The 21,725-nt window shown below is 39.2% G+C and overlaps 1 protein-coding gene and 1 long non-coding RNA gene across 4 annotated transcripts in view; one reads left to right on the top strand and one right to left on the bottom strand.

Annotated features, from left to right (window-relative positions):
- Window positions 1-15,828, bottom strand: part of LOC123635424 — a 37,017-nt gene extending 21,189 nt beyond the window's left edge. Inside the window, exon 1 of the long non-coding RNA XR_006734124.1 lies at window positions 15,800-15,828. This is a non-coding gene — a long non-coding RNA (uncharacterized LOC123635424). The remainder of the gene's footprint in view (window positions 1-15,799) is intronic.
- Window positions 10,824-21,725, top strand: part of LRRC8B (leucine rich repeat containing 8 VRAC subunit B) — a 42,083-nt gene continuing 31,181 nt past the window's right edge. For 2 of the 3 annotated variants that reach the window (XM_045547574.1, XM_045547571.1), the window contains exon 1: window positions 10,824-10,867. The gene's annotated coding sequence lies outside the window, so the exon portion shown is untranslated. Of the gene's footprint in view, window positions 10,868-18,267; window positions 18,374-21,725 lie in introns of those variants that run through there. The other variant, XM_045547572.1, reaches the window with a different exon arrangement.

The raw sequence follows: 21,725 nt of genomic DNA, 5'->3' as shown, positions 1-21,725 counted from the left end.
TCTGGTGGCAGGAGAGAAAAAGCAAAAGAAAGAAATGGAGATCTTGAAGTGGAAAGATTTTCCTTACAGATGAAACTTTGTCATGTCATGGTTTTAAAGTATGGTTAGGAACTGATGGTGCGTTTGAAGGTCTCTGAGCAAACAGACAGCAGAAAGGCTGGAGGTGGGAAAGGTCTGGTCCCTCTTTCACCAAGGGCAGCAACTCCCTTCAGGTGAAACAACAGTCATCCCCGATCCCACCCCAGTGATTTCCTCTGGGGACATTTTATGCAGAAACTTGGAAGATAAATTTGTCACTTTCAGGAAAATATTCATAGTAGTAACTTATCTTCGCAGCCACACTTCCTTAGCAGATGTCTCAACTTTTAGTACTACAAAATAACCAAAAATTTTAAGTAGTAATCATTCACACTATGGAATGAGTGCCATTTCCAAAATTGGGTGCTGTTTAAAGGTTTCAATTTGCATCTTCAAGATTTTTTAATACATCTAGCTTTAAAATCTCAGAAGCCTGGCAAGTCTACCTCCTACAAGCATTGATATTTATTGAATTTATAGGCAGGCTTCTGTTGTTGCTCTCTTAAAGAAACCTTTTCAGTTATTATTGCCCCCTAATGCACTGACAACTCTGTAAGAAGAAATTCTAGCCTTTTCTCCTTTAATCAGCGAAAGGCCCTTTCCCTTGTATTCGTCTCTCTACCTGCCATTTTTGGGTGTTTCTAGCCTACTTTTTTTTATCTGTGTGCATTGTTACTATCGTGATAGGACCATAGAAATACAGAAGAAAGCAGATATAATAAGCATCTCCTACATAGTTTACAATGCTAAAAAGGGATCTGGGTTTTCCAGGCATGGAGAGTACTTAATTGGTGGCAGAAATGGACCAGCCCGATGGGGAGTGGATACTGGGGCTACAGGCTGAATTTGTACCCTATGGTTCCCATCGCCTTATATCTCACCAGCCCTTTCTCTATCCAGGAGCTGTGAAGGTGAAGTAGGACCAAAGGGAGCCTATGGAGAGGACATATTAATGGGACGGAAATTAGTGCCACAGAAAGTTAACCCACTGCAGAGGAAAAATACTTACGCTGAAGTATATTACATGGGAGGGAATCTTGGGCCAATTTTAATATTCAGCGGTCATTAAACCTATTGCTTCAGTATGCATCATTCAACTTAATCTTTCAATAAAAAGTTTACCAACTTAGGTTTCCCCCACTTCAAGGTATTTAGCCTATATTAGGTATTTTTTAATTAAACAAAAATAAATCCTGATTACTAATAGCTTATAGTATTTGCTCCTGGCCACTGAACTTTTTTTAAGTAAGTGGTTAAACAACTAATACATGTTTATTTTGTGCTTATTTTAGAATTACAATTAAATGTGCTCTAGATATAGTGAAAATTCGTGTTTTCCATAGATCCAGAAGTTATCCACAGTTAGTTTTTAACCTTCCACATGCATTTTCATTCTTTCATATATTACATCTTCATGTATCATATTCCTAGATGTCCCTAATAAATTGCCCAAAGATTAAATAAAATATTCCAGTTACTGAATTCCATTTTATGGGCAATTATTTTTAAGTTATTTTAAATTTTGTGTCGCTTATATGTTTACAGGGCATGTACAGTTTTAAAATAAATTAACACAGTGTTTCAAAATATAAAGTTATGATACATGAATCAAATGTTTAAAGCTATGAAAGCTGAATAATCCGTATGCCTGTTGCATTGTGATATAAGGGCCCGAAGTTCCTTCTAGCTCTAAATTCTTGTTTCTTTGCCTATGTGGCTCCTTTCTTTTTGTTTGATGAGTCTGCACTTCGCCAATTTTGTTATCTGCTGTAATGGCTCTAATATTGATTTGAAAATTTGTTTTAAATCAGCCCCACACTTTGAGTTTTAAAAAATTTACACAGTGTACACCTCCCTACTCAAGTCAGCTTTTTTCCTTTGTACATGAATGTGAGAACAAGAGCACTGAAGTGGGAGTTGGAATGCCCACTGCTGACTCTGGCTCAGCCTCTGCCTGGGGTGGGCTTGAAGATGCCTTTTTAACACTGTAAACAGTGTACAGCGTCACTAGGAAGAGCCCAGGAACATCAAGAAAGGTTTTGAAGCGGAAGTGATACCAGATTTGTTTTGGGAAATAATGCTGGTAGCTGTTTGGAGCATGTTTTGGAGATGAGAGGGATCATGTGAGGAGACTATGTAGGGCAGTGGGATGATGGAGTCAAGGAGACTAATATGAAAGAAACTAGAGAAAAAAGTCATAGGATTAAGTATTCCATTTTATCTTATCACAAGGATCCTATGGTAATTGCTTGAGTCAAACTATACTTACTGAAGTTTTACTAGTTCTCCTGTAACTTCTAGTTTTTGAATCATTTTTTCAGAGAAGGAATGGATTAAGTTTTCAACCAAGTAATTCTGAAGCTCTGAAATCCTCAAATTTCAGGTTACCAATGAGTATACATTAGCAAAACTTTAAAAATCATAGCTTCTAAACATGGATGTTCTTTGACTAGAAGTGAGAAAAGATTTGGGAGTAGTGTTTGTTCTATGGGAATAATAATGACTTCTTTTGTACAGGAGAGGTCTGCTGAAACCAGGTAATCTCTCCATGCAGGATAGCTCATTGTCTAAAACTGTGGGCACATAGGGGTAGGTTTCATGGCCTGGGGAGAACAGACGTTGTATTCATATTTATGAGGAGTTTACTCTTTCATGGACTGATGCCTCCTGGGTGGAGGTAGTTTCCCATCACTTTTGATGTTATCATCACTGTAAAGGTAGAAAGTAAACCAGGTAGAATTATTTCTATATTTATCAATTAAGGTGGCATTCTGAGACACTGCATAACTTGGCTAAAGTTAAGGCAGATGATAGGGTAAGAGTTCAGTCTCTTGGGTCTTTTTGCTGACTTCTACTACACCATGAGGCTAATGTAGCCAACTTCAGACACTTTTGAACAGAGAGGATTGGCTATACCAAGAGTCAAATTTTCCTGATAATAAAAGAGAGCAACTGCTCTCTTGATATTGACAGTTATCTCATTTATATTTGTGGATTAAACATTTTTAACGTGATATATGGATTTTACCTGAAAAGTTGTAAAATTCTGGGAGCATTTGATACTTGGACATAAGCCCAAGGCTACTGTCATGTACCTACCAGTAATACGGAACTAAATAAAGTTCTCCTGGCCTTAAACATATCTTGCTTTCCCGATTTTCTGTTTTTTTGTTTTTTTTCTTGAACTTGTACCCACCTTTAGGCGAGGGTCTAGAGAGGAGGGCTAGTATCTAGGTTGTCTGGTAGGCAAGCTTTTGAACTCTGGTACAGTCCTCACAGTGGCTCAGTCTCTGCCCTCCCTGCAGTTCCACTGAACCTCAGTGTTTTCGGGGTGGTCCCTCTATCTGCCCTCCCCCATCTGGAGCACTTATGATTGTAGTAAAATCATTGAGTAACCATTTGTTTAATCTTTAATTTCCCTCAAAGATCTCTTTGAAGATTATTCACATCGATGCTAGTTTTACTATTAGGAGTTTACTTGTTGTGCAGGTTTAAATAAGTCAGATAATTCTGTCTCAATGCCTAACCTGTAGAGTGGAGAAAACCTCATGGGGTTGTTGGGAGCTTTAAATAAAACAATTGATGTAAAGCAAATAGAAGAATATTTAACATATAGTTATCCCGTGATGAGTGTTGGCATCCATGATTATTATATGAGCATATTCAACTACTTCAGCCTCACATTAGCTACTTATTAGAGCCAATTTGGCCTCACACTGGACTTGTTTTATCTATCGTGGAGGAACTATTAAAGCAAGGTCCACCTGATTGGTCTTTTGTACTTTGTCAGTTCAGTTAACTAGGCTTAAATTTGTTTTTTCCTGGTTATTTTTAGAGGCGAATTACTTAATGCTGAAAAATTAGGCTTGGATAGTTGTTAAACACTACAGACAAATCAGAAGTAATTTAGCTGTCCCATGACCAGATTACAAAAACCTCTAAATTTTTGTCATAGCCTAAAACTTGTTCCATCTTCACCTTCTCTGAAATTCAACTTTATTCAGTAAATAGACAAATAAAACTATGATCCTTCACATTTTTATGCATATTTTGAGATATGTGGACTCTGACCTTGAAAAATCTTTTATACTGATTGATCATGGGTAACAATACTCACACTACTCTAAAGTAACATAAGTCTAAAAGGTATAAATCCTCATTTTTATTTATTAGAAGTTTTAGACCTTCTTTCTTTTTCTGTTGTGCATGAAGTTAACAAAATCAACTCTGATAGTTTCCTTATTATAAAGCAATTTATACAAGAGAAAATTTATTCTCATATGATCTCATTTTTTAAACTCAAAACACGATTTTTAAACGTCTATATACGGAAAACAAGATGTAAGAATACGTAGTTATGTGATGTGTACAATGAGGTTTCATGAGAAGGTAAGGGGAATAGAAGGAAGGAAACTATTGTTCAGTAGTTACACTTTTGATTCTTACTGTGCTTTTCCTCTCTAGCAACATCAGAGATATTAAACATGACAAAGCCTTATAAAAAAAGTGATTTCTAAACAAAATGTTTCCTTCCTTAATGAGATTCCATTTTGGTGCTTCATTGTCAGTGTGCTGGGAATTTTGAAATGTTCTCTGTGTCTTTCTGTGATTTTGACCTAATCTCATTTGGATTTACCAGGCTCAGCAGCTGTTGTTTGTATGGACTATTGCTAAGTCATATTAAGGTCCAAAGTTGAAAAATCCTTTTTCCTATGTTGGCCTGTATTATTCAGAGGTTTATAAAATTTAAGCCTTTTCTCCAACCCCTGTAATTTTTATTGTAAGAAAATTTACAATAATAGTGCTTTAGGGAGGCTAAGCCTATTTACATATCTTTCACAGGACGGTAATGAAGTGTGCAGTGAGGTTTGTAAAACAGTGCTTTCTTGATAAATCTATTTCTCCTCTTTTCTACTGGAGGAAGAAGAGACCTCAATTCCATTGTGATTTAAGTAGTGTTTGGTGTAATATGGAAGATGCTTGCAGTTTGATACTAATTGTTCTTTGGCAAAACAAAATGCAAAGTTGAGAAGTCAAAGACTGAGAATGTCCTAAGAGAGCATAAACTCAAAATTATAGCCATTTTATTAGAAAATTCTGTAGTTTTATTTGAAGAAGGAATCAGATGTTGAATTTTGCCGTTTAATGATTTGATGTAACATGAATTCTTCTTACATAGCTGAAAAGATATATTGCCTTCTTTGTAATACCTTTTTGGGGGTCTCTCAATTTGTCTATTAAAATTATAAGATAGTGGCTTTTAAGGTCTGAGGGAGACACTAATATCCTCCTATAGTCCTCCCAGGGTTAGGATGCTGATTTTTTTTTTTTTTTTTTGAGACAGAGTCTCGCTCTGTTGCCCGGGCTAGAATGAGTGCTGTGGCATCAGCCTAGCTCACAGCAACCTCAAACTCCTGGGCTCAAGCGATCCTACTGCCTCAGCCTCTCGAGTAGCTGGGCCTACAGGCATGCGCCACCATGCCCGGCTAATTTTTTCTATATATATATTTTTAGTTGTCCAGATAATTTATTTCTATTTTTAGTAGAGACGGGGTCTCGCTCAGGCTGGTCTCGAACTCCTAACCTTGAACGATCCACCCGCCTCAGCCTCCCAGAGGGCTAGGATTACAGGCGTGAGCCACTGCGCCCGGCCAGTATGCTGATTCTTAATCCCATCTGATGTCTATACTATCTCTCACATTCCCTGTTTTCCTGTTGGGAGTTGACATTTATTCTCCTCATACATTCAGGATTCAAAGCATTAGGTTTCCTTGTTGGAAATGGCCAATCATTTCTGCATTTACAGGTAATGATATACATCAACAATGTGTTTTATCAATTAAAAAAACATTTTTACACGTATATTCACATCTGATTCTGAGTTTAGCAAGGGAGAGAGAGAGAATGGCTCCAATTAGTTCCAATTTAACAGGTGGGCTCAGAGAAGTCACACAATATTCCCCAAATAGCATGTAAATGGAAGGGCATGTTCTCTATGCTGCATGTTCTCCCCATCCTGTCATACTGTGTGTGCGTACACTGTCCTATGCTATTTCCCAAGACATGTCCCACTTAAGGAATTTAGTCAGTATACTATATAAAATTATTGTACCAAATTTTAATAAACTTTAAGAAAACACATGGTTATCTTTTAGTTATTTCCTACTAAGCATGAATTATAGCATTGTATGTATAGTGAGAAAGGTGTCCTGCTTCCCAGACCAATGACATAGTGAGTGTCCAATTTAAGAGGTGACAATGATAGGACAGCAATAAGACAGATGTCCCAAGGAGACGTATGACTCACTGACAAATTCGGTGGAAACAGCGTAGGAGGTAATCCTTGCAGGATGAGATAGGATTTGGAAAGATGAAGGAGGGGGTGGAAGAGAAATGTTTGTTAGAGCAGAGATGTGTAGGAAGGAACTTATGCAGTACTGAAATCATTGTGCATAAAATGATACATCCAGGATTTGTTACAAAACAAACCTGGGCATGGGTGTGATACGAGTTGATCATCGCTGGAGGTGGATGAAGGGTATATGGGGGATCCTTATAATACTGTACTTTTATATGCATCAGGAAATTTTTATAATAAAAATTTTTAAGAATAAACATGGTATGTGTGTTTTGAACAGTGGGTAGGCTAACTTATCTGGAATAGAGGGTATATTCAAAGTTATAATGGGAATGTTGGACAGGCAGTCTGGGTACAAATTTGGTGGAGGTTCATGAATTACACCATAGAGTCTGGGTGAGTACTGGTAGACACTGTTCATTGATTGGACTTGACTGTGAGCTCAAGGTGGAGTTGCAGTTCAGTGCAGCATCCTCAGCAAGGATGGCCATAACCCTACTTTACCATCTGCTTAGGCACGACCACATCTAATGTGCCACATCCAGTTCTGGAAGGCACATTTATAAAGAGGGCTTTATGCAAACTGAGTTTCAATGGTGGGGGTACATGAGGCACAGGAAAGTATCTCATATCTTCTTAGCAATCTTCTTCCTCTCCAAACGTTCCATCAACTTATGGTTGTCAACCTGACATGGACGTGTTTTCCCTTCTTCGAAGTCCCTGTCCTCCTTTTCAAACTCTTTTTCTCTTGGGGGCCCAAGAATGGGCAGTAAAAGCAAAATAAAAACATTATGATCATTGCTAGATGATATGAAGGTATATAATCATTATGGCATTTTATTTAACCTTCTGGAAACAGCAGCCTGAGTTATATACAGAAAGTAGCACTCAGTATAGCTTTCTGAAACAAAGCTCTCTCCCTTACTGCTTAAGACATTTCTCTACTGCTAAACAAAAAAGAGAAGAGACATATCAGGGAAATTTGGATAGCTCATACTAATAAGGAATTATTTATTTGGATGTGATTCAGTGGTATGCTAGAGATGACACATACAGGTTTGTGAAACTGTTATATTTTTAGGAATTTTGCAAGCTAGTTGTTAAACACAGCTATTAAAAATTAAATCATATAAACTTATAATTAAAGTATTAAAGGTAAAAGAAATACTCAATACTTTTAGTTCCTAATTATTTTACTATAATTTGCTATTATCTATGCTTTTTTTTTTTTTTTTTTTGGGAGACAGAGTCTTGCTCTGTTGCCCAGGCTAGAGTGCCATGGCATCAGCCTAGCTCACAGCAACCTCAAACTTCTGGGCTCAAGCAATCCCCCTGCCTCAACCTCCCGAGTAGCTGGGACTACAGGCATGCACCACCATGCCCGGCTAATTTTTTCCTGTGTATATTTTTAGCTGTCCAGATCATTTCTTTCTATTTTTAGTAGAGACAGGGTCTCGCTCTTGCTCAAGCTGGTCTCGAACTCCTGACCTCAAGTGATCCTCCCACCTTGGCCTCCCAGAGTGCTAGGATTATAGGCGTGAGCCACCGTGCCTGGCCTGTCTGTGCGCCTAAGGTCATTTATGTCTAATGTCTAATGTATCTGCAGAGTGGAAGTACTGTATAGTGGTGTGCTACACATCTCTTCTCAACTTTATTCAGTGACATCATGCTGGTAGTTTGAAATTAGCCATGGTGGGAATATTATACCATGGAAAATGGCAAAGAATACAAATCAGAGCCCTTTTTTATTTTCCACAGAGAACTGGTTGTTAAATATCTAACAGCAAGCCACTGGGTATGATTATGATATTGTGTTTATATATTTTAAAGACTTTCTGTTTTAGAGACATATACTAAAATAAGGCAAAGTATGTTATCTAGAATTTGTTTCAAATAATCCAATGAGGGTGGGTATCAGGATTGTTGTATCAGAGTGGTGGGAAAATGGGCTTCATTGTACCACTCTCTCAACTTTTGTGTATGTTTGAAATTTTCCATAATAAAAACTTGAAACAGTAATTAAGGACTGTTACAATGAAAATAAGTAAGTTGCCTATACCCAATAGACATAGATAGAAATCCAGTCTGGCACCTGTCTGTTCTTCAAACTTTGATGCCAGTGTTCCTTTGACAAAATCTTATTCTCAAATTTTAGAGCCCTTATTTTGTAAATGATTCACATCATTGAGTTTAAATATCTTTTTCTCATTAAATGAAATCAAGAAATCACTACGTACAGTTTATTATACCCACCAGGGCAAAGGAATTGAATACCACCCTCTCTAGGACACTGAAATGCTTTCTCTTCACAGTGTGGGATAAATACATTTGTTGGATTGCAATCCTGTTTGCAAAACCAGTAGAACAAATAGAGAAAAATGGAGTTATCGCTCGGAAAGCTACTTGAGGCTATATGACAGCTGTGTACCCTTTAGATTTATTTTCAGTCTAGCTGATTTGAGTCATTGCCCAAAAAAAGGAGTGCTGTCAAGTGAATTGTCTTCTATGCAGATGACAAGAGCCTTTCTAAATATTGCCTTGCTGATACAATTGATGTGTTTGAAAGTATTGGCCTATGAATTAAACTAGTTCCAATACAAAGGCTTAAAAAAAGTTATAGCCTAGCTTATATATTAACTACATTTCACAAAGAGTACAAAAGCACAATATTTTTTAACATATATTTAAACATCAAATGGAAAAGTTGTAGCATAAATTACTTAGAATACTTCTTTTTTTTCCAAAATTTGAAGTTTTAATTTCTGTCTTAGTATGAATTTGGAGTATTCTAATAGTTTCTCCTTGGATTTGATTATGCAATAATCCATGCAAACTACATCTAGTTGACCAGAAAAAAATTTATGTTGAGTAATGAATGCAAGTGGTTACTGTGATGATCCCATCAAACAGGCTGGTGAGGAAATTATTAGGGTTTATAATGGGAACAGAGAAGGACAATAGGAACCTTGAGGGAAAAATAGTCTATAATGTCTGTTTTGTAATTTTAAATTATGCAAGTCTCTGGTCTGTGTAGAAATACAGGCTTAGACAATTCTCTAAGTTTAGCTACATACAAAAAAAATCAGTTTCAAGCTATGAAAACAACAGATGTCAAACTCAGGTAACCAGCATTCAAAATACCACAAGGAAGGCTGGGCTAAAACAGATGCTGCAAACAGGAATTGAGAGCAGGGAAACCAGAAGTCAGAATAGTGTGGCTAGAAGAATCATCATAACTTCTCCTAAGACAGAGGTGGACCAAGCAATCATCTAGACAACCTGGGAGCCTTGATTGACACTTGGCTGTGGTTTTTCTCATTTTAATTCTTTTGTAAAGTAATCCTCAATGTCTTGCTGGTACCACCACAATGTAGGTCCTGAAAGAGTTTCTTTGGGGTATATATGTATATTTAATAGAAGTCATAGTTCAAAATTAAGGTGGAGCATAGATATGATTGCCAAGGAAATAATCACAGGATTGAGATTATTCACTCAAATATTTACTGAGCCCCTACTCTCTGGGCTAGGTGGTGGGATGCCTCAATGAACCCTCTAGATAGAAACCTAGTGAGTGGAGACAGACAATAGACAAAAGAAGTAAGTATATAGTACATTAAATGGAGATAAATTCTGTAGGGAAAAACAAAACTGGAATAATTCTTCAAAATTAAATTCCCCAAGTATACATTTTCCAATTCTATCAAAGCTGGCAAAGAAAGGAGATTGATAGTTATAAAAATATAAAACGTACACATCTGGAATTCCTTCATGTTTCTGTTAATGCTATTGATAGCTAAATATATTCACTGTTTCTAAAAACTGGTAGTTTAGAGTACAAATTAAAGTTGAAGTACCTTAGGAAAGGCAGGATCTTTTTTACACTAAAATAAAAAGAAAAAATATGCACTTCTATGTTTTATTAAAAAGTTGGCAGTTCATGGTCAGGAAGGCAATGAGCATCTGCAATAGGGAGGCTGGAAGTTATTTAAAAACAAAACCTATTGCTTCCAATTCTGTTCACCTCCAACTGGGCACTCAAGTAGAAGTCATTTAAAGAGGTGTTTTGTGGTTGTGTACATGTGTGTGCATGTATACACAGTTTTTCTAACATGCAGACTTTATATCTTAGTGAACTCAGTTGTCTTGCAAAAAAAATTAAATTGTTCCAACTTTAAATGGAGATATTCTGAAAGGAGTATATTAGATAGATTTCTTTATATGGAAGATGGACTGAGGCTATATTTAGTTCTTTATTTTAAATAACTTATGTTTTTCCAAATCACCAAGTACTGGTCTTTAAATCTAACAATGGCCAGAGTCTTCAGCAAAAGTGAACAGCCTAAGAAACTCATTTCTATTTTCTCCTCTCCCCAGGGCTCAAGTTTGTCTTTCCAGCTGCCTACTAGACCTCATCACCTGGATGGCCCACAGGTACTGCAAACTCAGCATTTTAATAACTATACTCATTACCCTTCTCCACCACTGGGCCTGTGGCCAAAGCTGGGCAGTCATTTGTCCATGAGTCCTGGCTCTCCTTAACCTCCAATCTGCCGCCAAGTCCTTCTAATGAGTCCCTAAGGCACACTGGAATCCATGCCCATAGGCTATTGTGCAGAGCACCTGCTTGAAAGCACTTAGAAGTGATGGTGGTGCGTTTGCTTTTATCCCCTCTTCTCTTCACACTCAGTCACATCTGAGCTCAAGCCTCCTTTCTTGTTTATCCTCTGGACCATTGATCTTTCTGGTTTTTTCCCTATGTACATTTCCACTTTGTAATGAGTTCTCCATGCTGCTACCAAAGTGGCAAATTCTAAATTTCTGAATTTAAAATTTGACACTGGATCATGCCACTCCCTTTCACAAATACTTTTGGTGGTTTCCGAGCGTGGTACCATTGTTTCTCTATGATTTGGACCAAATGGCCTTTTCATCTCACCTTCAGCTTCAGGTTCACTCTTGAAAGCAGTGCTTAGTGAAACTTAGCTATGCCAAACCTTTGATAAAGGTATAATATCTAAATTATGTTAATAATTAGCCTTGATTTGAAATGAAAGAGCAAATTTCATCAGATTGCTCATTGATATTCCATTAAATACCAATTGGAATATTAATTAGCACTTTATAATGGAGCTTTTCAAGCCAACTTTACTCTCCTTTTCTTTCCCCATCTCTCCCACCTGCCAATATTTGTTGCCTTCGTTCCTGGTCATTCTCACTGACACTCCCCTGTTCTGGACCCTCACTACTTTATTACTGAACCACTGCGGTGGGATCCTACCTGGGTCCCTGCCTGGCCTTCATTCTGTCTCCACTCTGATCCTGGCCCCAGCTTATCTCCCATGCCTCACCATGTTAATTTTCCTGAAATATTTCTTGTGTTCTATTTTAGAATCTATAATGATTCTCTTTTGTGAGTCAAGTCAAGCCATCCTCCTCATTCTGGAATTTTCAACCCTCAGTGCCCTCACCTCATTTGCAAAGTCGTCTCCCTCTGGCCATGAAGATTCTCTCCTCCTTGGTACATGCTGCCTCATTGCTCTCCCTCACCCAAGACCTCTCTGCTCTTGCCCTTCCCTAGCTGGAAGTGTTTTCTTTGCTGTAGCTCCTACATACCCTAAAGGCTCAGAGGCACCTCATCTGTGCTGTTTTCTCCATTCCCTGAACTATAATTGTTACCCTTATGAGAGGAAACTTCGGGTAGTTGGGACAACATAGTGTTTGGTGTCAGTTATAGGATCAAGCCCTTGCTCACTAGCCATATGTCTTCAGCGGCTTATTTTTTTCTGAGTTGTCATCCTTATCTTAAAACCAAGTGTATGATTTAAATGACTATTTATGAAAAAAATACTCCATAAACTTTAGAGCATTATACACATGTTCAGAGTTGTTCAGCTATACTGTTTATCCATGATTATCTATGATTATCTATTTTCCTGTTCCCTGTTCAATTTGTATATAACATTTCCCATCTTCTTTTATGAATGTTTTAAGGGTAAATATAAGACAAAATACAGGTTTTTGTCCTATTCAGCCCATGCCATAGCAAATGCTCTATAAATTCTCCCTGTCAAGAGAATCCAGTGAATACAACCATAAAGCATCAGGCTCTATAGTGAAAGTATGGTATTTGATAAAGTGAGTGAGCAAGTAACAGGAAGGAAAAAGGCTGCCCAGAGAAAAGGGGACTGGCTAGGGGACTGGCGGACTTCAGTACTGACTTTTTTATGAGTCCACAGACATGCTCTGGGTAAAACCCCTAGGCAGACTCTTCAACCACGTAACACAATGGCAATAGAGCTGTTTCGCTTTCTTAGGAGTGACACTGGTTTTGGCATAGCGTAGGCTCTCAAGTGTTTATTGAATTCCCTAACCACATTATTTGCATATTTTTATACATGTGTTTATAGACACACATATACATGCCAGTGGATTTGTCTGTCACTGCTTATGCATAGTTTTTCCCCCTTTTAAGTTCCGTTCTCATACATAGCAGCAGTGTGTCAGCCTTGTCCGCAGATTAGCACATTCACATTTGCGTTTTGTTTGTACAGTGTCTAATAGGAGCTACCTGATCACTTGCCAAAGTCATGGATAATTAGGAACTACCTTCTTATTTATTTAGATTGCTAAGAAATATTCATAAAAATATTGTACTGTATGGAATATTAAACTTAAATCCTGCTTAAAATAAAAATAAGAATAAAGTATAATAACCAATAAATGAAAATTCATTTTATTTCTGCATGAATGTCTCCTAGTCCCCTCTCCCATACCCAGCCTCCTAGAAATAAGCAAGACAGTAGTGAAGTCCAGGAATTGATGATTCTACTTAGTATCCATCTTGGAAGGAAAACATAAACAGTAGCAAGTTTTGTTTGTTACACTATCCTTGGACAATAAGAACAATTGTTAGGTCCTTATTATAACTCTTACTATGCCTGGATCACTGAGTCTTAGTTAAAAAGCAAACTAATCAAACAATAAAATACAGTTTCTGTTTTTAGGGAGTTTATACTTTACAGAAGAATAAAGGGAATGACAGTAACCACAGCAAAACAATTAAGAGAAATAGGGTTTGCTTGTTACCTAAGAAGCAAAAGATACATTTTCTCCAAAGCAAGTCATTAAAGGTTACATTAAGAGTAGATGTACTAGCAGGAAAATGATACCTTAACCCCGCTCTATCCATCCCCCAGGCAGGTTGGGTGAATGCTCCCATTTCAGATGAGCCAGCCTGGCTACAGGAAGAGACATTTGCGTAGAAGAGTGGGAAATTGCCAAACAACAAAATAAAGACTTACGCTTTTGAAATTCCTCTTATTACTGCTTTAATTAAATTGATGTCTCCAAGGGAATGGATTTTTAAATGCAATTTTAATAGTGCTTCATCTAATTCCAAATGTATTCTTTCAACTTACTCGGCTTTCACAATATGATCATATTTGGTTTCACTTCCTGGTTTGTCTACATAAGCCTGTTGCTGGGAAATATTTAAATAAAGTGTTTATGAGAGAAGAATATTGTTTCATAATGCATGCAAGTAGTTTGGTTTGATTTAGAATTAGTTCATATAGTAATTTTTATAGAAATAAAATTTCTGACACCTAAATTTATAAATCAATTGCTTAAAAAAAAAAAACTCTTTAAAAAAACTTCCTTGGCACTAAAATTAATTAAGTTACCTTGTGGTGAAATCATCTCTTCTACAGAACTGTTTGATTAGGTACCAGTTGTGTAACAAATGAAATGTTGGTCCATAATTAGAGTAATTGTAATTTGATTTTAAATAGAGGTTTGATTACGTGGTGAATGTCATAATGCCTAATGATCTTTCCAATGATTAAGGGACCAGTATATTCTTAAGTTGATGGTTTGCTTTATGGTGTGTTTAACATGGCCAGTAACACATCTGGCACCCTTTTGTGTGTATGTTTTAAATCAGCGGTCCCCAAACTTTTTGGAACCAGGGACCGGTTTCATAGAAGACAATTTTTCCATGGACAGTCTGGGGTTGGGGGGACTGGGACGGGGGAGGCAGAGCTCAGGTGGTGATGTGAGTGATGAGGAGCAGCTGTAAATACAGATGAAGCTTTGTTCACTAACCCACCATTCACCACCTGCTGTACAGCCCCCTGATTCCTAAGTTTCATGTCATGGAAGACAGTTTTTCCCCAGATAGGGAAAATGGGGAGAACAGGGTAGAGGGAAGCTTAGGCGGTGATGCCCGGTCTAGTTCCTAACAGGCCATGGACCAGTACTGGGCCATGGCACAGGAGTTGGGGACTGCAGTTTTAAATGACTATTCTTATGTGTTATTGCATTACAAAAAATATTGGTATTAATTCTAAAAGTGGTGTTTTTACTGTAAAGCATTTAACTCTACCAAAGTATTCAAGTAACTTCTAGTCAAAAAAATCGTTAATCAAATTTATTTCTCCTTTGCAAAATCAGTTAAGACATTCAGGAAAAGTCTGCTTCCTCAAAATCTAATTGCTTTGTCCAGTTGAGTCATTTGGCTAATTTGAAAGTTTAATTTTTTGAAACTTAACTATTTTTCTACTTGGAATTTTAATTTTGAAGTCCATTTATGTTTTATTTCTCAAGGTACTCAGACATATACCCTAATATAAAATTGCTCTCAATCTCAACCTCTCTCCAGTGAATTCTTCCTGATGCTTTTAAATTAATTTTTATAATATCTAATATGTCTTTAAATGTATTTTTCCATTATTCCCCTGTTCAGATACCATCAGTGACTTTCTACCACAAGTCTAAATTCCTTTCTGCTCATAAAAATATTTCACTATTCTAAAAGTGATACTTTTACCTCTAAAGCAATAATTTCTTAGATACCTGTTATTTTCTGGGCCTGAATTATTTCTTGAAAAATACTTAGCATGACATTTGAAACTTAAACACTTAATTCTAATCTATTTTCCATTCCCATCATTTTTGTCTCAAAAATTCCACTTCATCCATATGTCTCTTCACTAACTCCTTAAATTCACCGTGTTCACCATGGTTTTCTCCTACCTTCTTTATTTATTCCATCCCTCCACATAAAATATTACGTGCCCTGTTATTAACCTCTTCCCCTTATCCCTTCATCTGCTCCTATCCAAATCCTGTGCATCTTTCTTGGTCTAACTCATAACTTCTGTGCAGTGACTATTGTTCCTTTAGCATTTATTGCCTCAACATGCAACTGTATAATCCATTTATATGATCTTTCTTATATTTGTGCCTTCTTTCACCAAAGCATAAACATCTTTTGAGGTTCAGATCTCAACCTTTCCATTGCCTTCATCATCTGGAACAGTGCTTTGCACCCAGCCATAGTCTAATCATGGTTGTTGAGTACACCTGGTGTCAGAGCGCATGCGAGATGTAGTCCTCGTAGGCCTTCTCTTGGTGGCCCATGACTGGCCATGATGCAAGTTGGTGATACACTGGGCCCTCTTCATTTCTACCTCTGTTCAGTGACTAAGTTGTTGTCTTCCTCGAATGGATAAGACTCTGCAATAAAAACAGATGGTGTTGTCAAATATAAACAGGATAATATTATTTCTTGTGTGTGAGTAACAGAAAAAAAAGTAGAAAAAAACCCACACCATTAGCTTTCTTGGTGCAGTCTTTTTGCCTTTCAAATTTGGTTGCTAAGAAGTAGCCATAGATTATTCTGCTGTGTACAAAGGAGAAACTTAGGTCACTGGCTGGAGCCTATGTGTGTCATGTGGCTGAATTTGTCACTGAGCTATGACAAAGCCCCACCTTAATTTAGAAGTCATGTGTTTAACTTCCAGATGGGGAATGTGTCTTCTCTCTCTTGGAAAACCATTAAAACTCTAAAATTTCCAGAGAATACATGGTTTCTCCCCTCTGCTAACACCAAGTAAAGCTGCAGAATCCTGCTGAGTTCTGAAGCCAAGAGCCAACCTAATGTGCAGAAACTACCTGTTTCCTTCTGTGGAATGTGGGCATTCTACCTGATCCCTATTAGTTATTTATGGGTTCTTTTAGAAACCTCGCCTTATTTTATTATATCACTTCATTTCTCAGAGCTGCCCCAAATTATTCGTAATGCCATGGCTGAGCTAAATCCCTCCTTGCTGATCAGGCTCAAATGGAGTCTTCAGTCTGCTAAAGAATTCAGGGACCTTTGCATGTCACATGGAATTTGGTAAATTGAAGGCAAGATGGTGTGAAAATTATAAGGTTTTCAGTTTTTGCTCCAAGCGAGGAGGTCTAATTTTAACTTTTTTTTTCAATTAACATTCAATAGCAGCTGCTGCATGCTAAGCCCTGGGATGTAATAATGAGTATAATCCATGTAGATCAGGCCTCAGAAAGCTTATAGTTTAGTGGAAGAGAAATGAACCTTTAATTGAATAGTCATTTGTGGGTGTGTAGTAAATGTTATGAAAGGAAGGGATGGAGGACTACAGGAGTATGTTGCGAAGTGACCTGGTCAGGGTGTGAGGACGGCATCCCTTAGGAAGTGGCTTTTATAAGTCATTGACTCAGGGCATTCATGACTCAAATGACTGCCTTGTTTTGGCCTGGAAGGTGAGCTTGACCTTCCTTCTAAGTGAACTACTTGGCATTGTTTCAAATTGCAACCATTTGGAATAAGAATCAACCCTCCTATGAGACTGTTCTTATGCAACAACATGCTATGTGTGGTATAATAAGGAATATATATTTAGTCTTTGTCCCCAGTTGATGGCACAGAGCTCCTTAAACCCTTGGAATATCATGATAGGAATGTGCTTTGTTACTCACAGTGACTCCTCCACCTTCCCAGAGTTTGTGCTAATGAGATGAATTATTGTGGGCTCCAGAGATAGCTTCAGGATGGGGGCTGATCACCAGAAAAATCAGCCTTGTGATTTGAGGGGTGGAACTTTCAGTCTCACCTCTAGGGAGGAGGGAAGAGCTAGAGATTTCCAATCACTAATGGCCAGAGATTTAATCAGTAATGCCTACATCATGACACTTCCACAAAAACCTCTAAACAGTAAGGTTCCGGTAGCTTCTAGGTTGGTGAATATATCAAAGTGCTAGGAGGCTCCTCGTCCCCACTGCTAAATACCTTGCCTTGTGTATCTCTTCCATTTGGCTGTTCCTGAGTTGTAACCTTTATAATAAACCAGTAACAGTAAGTAAAGTATTTTCCTGAGTTCTGTGAGTTATTCTGACGAATTTTCACACTTGAGGAGGAGGTTGTGGGAACATCCAAATTTGTAGTCCAGTCAGACAGAAGTGCAGGTAGCTTGGATACCTGGGACTTGCAACTGGACTCTGAAATGGGGGCAGTCTTGTGGAACCGAGCCCTTAAACCTGTGAGTTTGATGCGTACTGCAGGTGGTTAGCATCAGAATAGGCTTGAATTGAAGGACAATCAGTTGATGTTGGAGAAAGTGATATCAGAAAAAAAAACATCGGCCGGGTGCAGTGGCTCATGCCTGTAATCCTAGCACTCTGGGAGGCCAAGGCAGGAGGATCGCTCAAGGTCAGGAGTTCGAGACCAGCCTGAGCAAGAGCGAGACCCTGTCTCTACTGAAAATAGAAAGAAATTAGCTGGACAACTGAAGATAATATATAGCCAGGCATGGTGGCGCATGCCTGTAGTCGCAGCTACTCAGGAGGTTGAGGCAGAAGGATTGCTTGAGCCCAGGAGTTTGAGGTTGCTGTGAGCTAGGCTGATGCCACGGCACTCTAGCCTGGGCAACAGTGAGACTCTGTCTCAAAAAAAAAAAAAAAAGAAAAAAGACATTTCACTATGTGTTTACCTGAATGTAAACCCAGACGTTTTTCTATTCCCCCTTAGGAGCAAATGGCCACCAGTGATTTTAAACCACCAGTGGCCAGTAACCAAGTTGCAAATATGAAGCATTGACTTAGCACCAAGGTAAAAATGGACATTTCCCCAGAAATGTAAGTGACATAGAGCTTGCTTTTTAAAACTGATTTATTTCTCTCTCTCTTTTTTTTTGGTTTTTTTTTTTTTTTTTTTTTTTGAGACAGAGTGTTACTTTGTTGCCCAGGCTAGAGTGAGTGCCGAGGCGTCAGCCTAGCTCACAGCAACCTCAAATGCCTGGACTTAAGCAATCCTACTGCCTCAGCCTCCCGAGTAGCTGGGACTACAGGCATGCACCACCATGCCCGGCTAATTTTTTCTATATATAGTTTAGTTGGCCAGCTAATTTGTTTCTATTATTAGTAGAAACAGGGGTCTTGCTCTTGCTCCGGCTGGTCTCGAACTCCTGACCTTGAGCGATCCACCCGCCTCGGCCTCCCAGAGTGCTAGGATTACAGGCGTGAGCCAGCGCGCCCAGCCTATTTCTCTCTTAATGCTCTTGCCCAGTGCTTCGTTTCCCACACCTTCCAGAGGAAATAGGAGCCAGAATAGATAAGCAGTGTTGGCCAACTGGAATGTTCCAGAAGGCCTTCTCTGGGTTGGGCAGATAGGTGCAGCAGCACTTCATTGGCACTGTGAGCCACAGACTGTGGATGTTGTTTTTTTCTTTTTCTTTTTCCAAATCCCCAATTGACAGACCTTTGATTGGTCCATTACCCGTCCATTATTGGAGGTAGATTTGGAGAACTTTCTACTCAGGTTGTTTTTTCACAGTGGAAGAGATTACTGACAGTCTGTGCGTGGGCCACATATTTACCTCGAACCGTGGGCCTCTGAGCCTTTTTGAAAAGTTCCTTTTGTCTTTGTAGGAGGAACTAAATGTTATGGAAGGTCAGTGTCCTCGCAACACTTGCTGTTTGGTTGCCTTGGAACCACAGTGATATAAATAAAGCTCACTTCCTGGGTTGCTTTGTTTCAATTTAAGATAATGTCCCAAGGCCATCCTCTTTCCAAATCACTTTGCCAGCAAAAGAATTAGCTTTCTTTATAGGAGTTCCCCCTTGGCATTTATCTGCCATTTCAATGATTTCAAAGTGCTTCCATAATATTTCTTTTACCACAAATGCCAACTCTTAGGCCAGTTCGATTGTCTGTATTTTCAAGCTGAGGAGATGGAGGCCTGGACTGGGTGAGTGATTTAGGCCCAAGCCATGGTGGGCACAGGCCAGTGCTCATTTTCCACATGCTGCCGTGGACGCCAGCCCCCACCTCTCACTCCCGCCAGTGGGAAAAGTGGAGAAGCAAAGCAAAAATGTACCTGATCAGCAAGAAGGCTCTTAGGGCTTGGGGGAACAAATGATATAAAAATAAGTAAATAAAAGTTGGGCAGTTTGCACTTACCTACAGCAGCTCCAGAACGTTTACAGGACAACAGGTCAGCAAGTGCAGCAATTTCTCTGTATGCCCAGGATTGGCCACCGTAGCAATGACTGCTGCTGACCGGGAAGTAGAGATAACCTCTGTGAAAATGCCCAGTATCTGCAAGCATAGACGCCAGTGACGTGTGTAGATAAAAACAGAGCTAGAGGCTTTAAAAATTCCTTGCCCTCGCAGAAGTGGTTCCAACTGTATCGGAACCCCTGAGGCAGGCAGCATGATGAAGTGAGAAGAGGCCATACCTAACTTGTGGGGAGGAGTGGGTGCTCACAGGGAGCCACGTGGTAAAGCATCCTGTCTTCCTTTTCTAGCTGTTCTCAAGTGACCAGTGATCACGGTGATCAAAAAATACGGAATCCAGTCTGCCCTGCCCTATGGGGGTCAAACCTTAGCATTCCTAGGAAGGAAATAGCAAGAGCCAATAAAGCAGAAATCCAGAGGGGCTGGAGAGCAGTCCTTGCCATCACTCTCCATTGCCAGGCCCCACCAGCCTTCCCTGAGATGTTGTTTTGTCTTTTCAGTAACAATGCAATAGATCAGGAGGTGATGTGTTTTAGAATGAGCTCTCTGGCTGCAGTATGGAAACGGACTAAGGAGGCTGAGAGAGGAGGCTATTTCAGTCCTCCTCGTCAAAGATGAGGCAGTTCCACCAGAGGCAATGGCAGCAGGATTGCAGAAGGGTCTGGTTTAAGAAGAAGAGCACTTGATTTGAGGGAGTAGAGGAAAAGAAAGTTTCTGGGTTAGGTGCCTATCTTAGTCTGTTTATGCTGCTGGGTAATTATAAACAATATGAATGTATTTTTCACAGTCCTGGAAAGTCCAAGATCAAGGCATTACAGGTTCGGTTTCTGGGCCTTGAATGCTATGTCCTCACCTCACAAGGTGAAGGAGCAGAAGAGCAAAAAGAGATGGAAGGGGAGCACCCACCCCCTCACTCCCTTTTATAAGGCACATAATCCCTTCCATGAGGGCAGGGACCTCATGGCCCAATCGCCGCCCAAAGGATCAGCCTTTTAATATTGTTACTTTAGGGATTAACTTTCAACATGAATTTTGAAGGGGTTGCAGACATTCAAACCATAGTAGTGCCTTAGCCCTTGGTGTTGCTATCAACCTGAGATTCCGGGACTCAGGAAGAGCGGGTTTGGTGTCTGGGTGTAGGAGGAAACGGTGGATGCAGTTTGGGACCTGCTGAATGATGTGCTTTGACACACCTCAGTACATAGCCAGGGAGATGTTTGGGGAGATGATTTTGATGCTTAGGGTTAGGGAGCTGGGCTCATTATGTACACAGAGGTGGCAGATGAAGGCTTAAGGGTAAAGGATGTCACCCGAGCAGATCATGTGCATGAGCAGAGAAGCTACAGGCCCAGGACCAAACCCCGATGCTAAAGGGGTGGGTTAGTATAGGACCCTGCCAGCGTCCCAGCTCCCTTTCTACCTTCATTTAAAATTCGTGCTTTCATTATATGCTTGACTTGATGACCTTCTTCTCTTATTATAACCAACTTTTACTCCCTTTCCAGTGAGACAGATGTATCAGTTGCCAGTTGTAGACCAGTGCCCTCTTGCTCTAAGAAAATATACACCATTCTCCTTTGAGTTAATTCTTCTCCTGGTGCTGTCACTCCGCAAAGCTCTGCCCAATTCTCACCAGTCCAGAGGAGTCTTTCAGACTCTGTACCCCCCAGTGCCAGCTACCGTTAATCAACTCATAAGATAGTGGGATGCTGTGGAAGTCGAGAGTCTATTGATCATTTGTTCTCTCTAACATTACAAGTGAGGAAAATCAGGTTAAGTGAGGTGAGATGACTTGCCCAACATTATGCTGTCAGTTAGAAGTAAAGTAAGGAGCAGACCCAGGGTCTCCTGACACCTAGTCGAGATTCTTTCTGTTGGATCACGTGGCCTCATGGTCTCCATCCTTCCTCATGTCTCAGTGATGGTTACTTTCCTTCATTTGAACACCTAAGCACATTACTACATTCCCTC

Source organism: Lemur catta, chromosome 3, assembly GCF_020740605.2.
Source record: "Lemur catta isolate mLemCat1 chromosome 3, mLemCat1.pri, whole genome shotgun sequence".
NCBI lineage: Eukaryota > Metazoa > Chordata > Mammalia > Primates > Lemuridae > Lemur > Lemur catta.
This window is presented reverse-complemented; position numbering and strand designations above follow the sequence as displayed.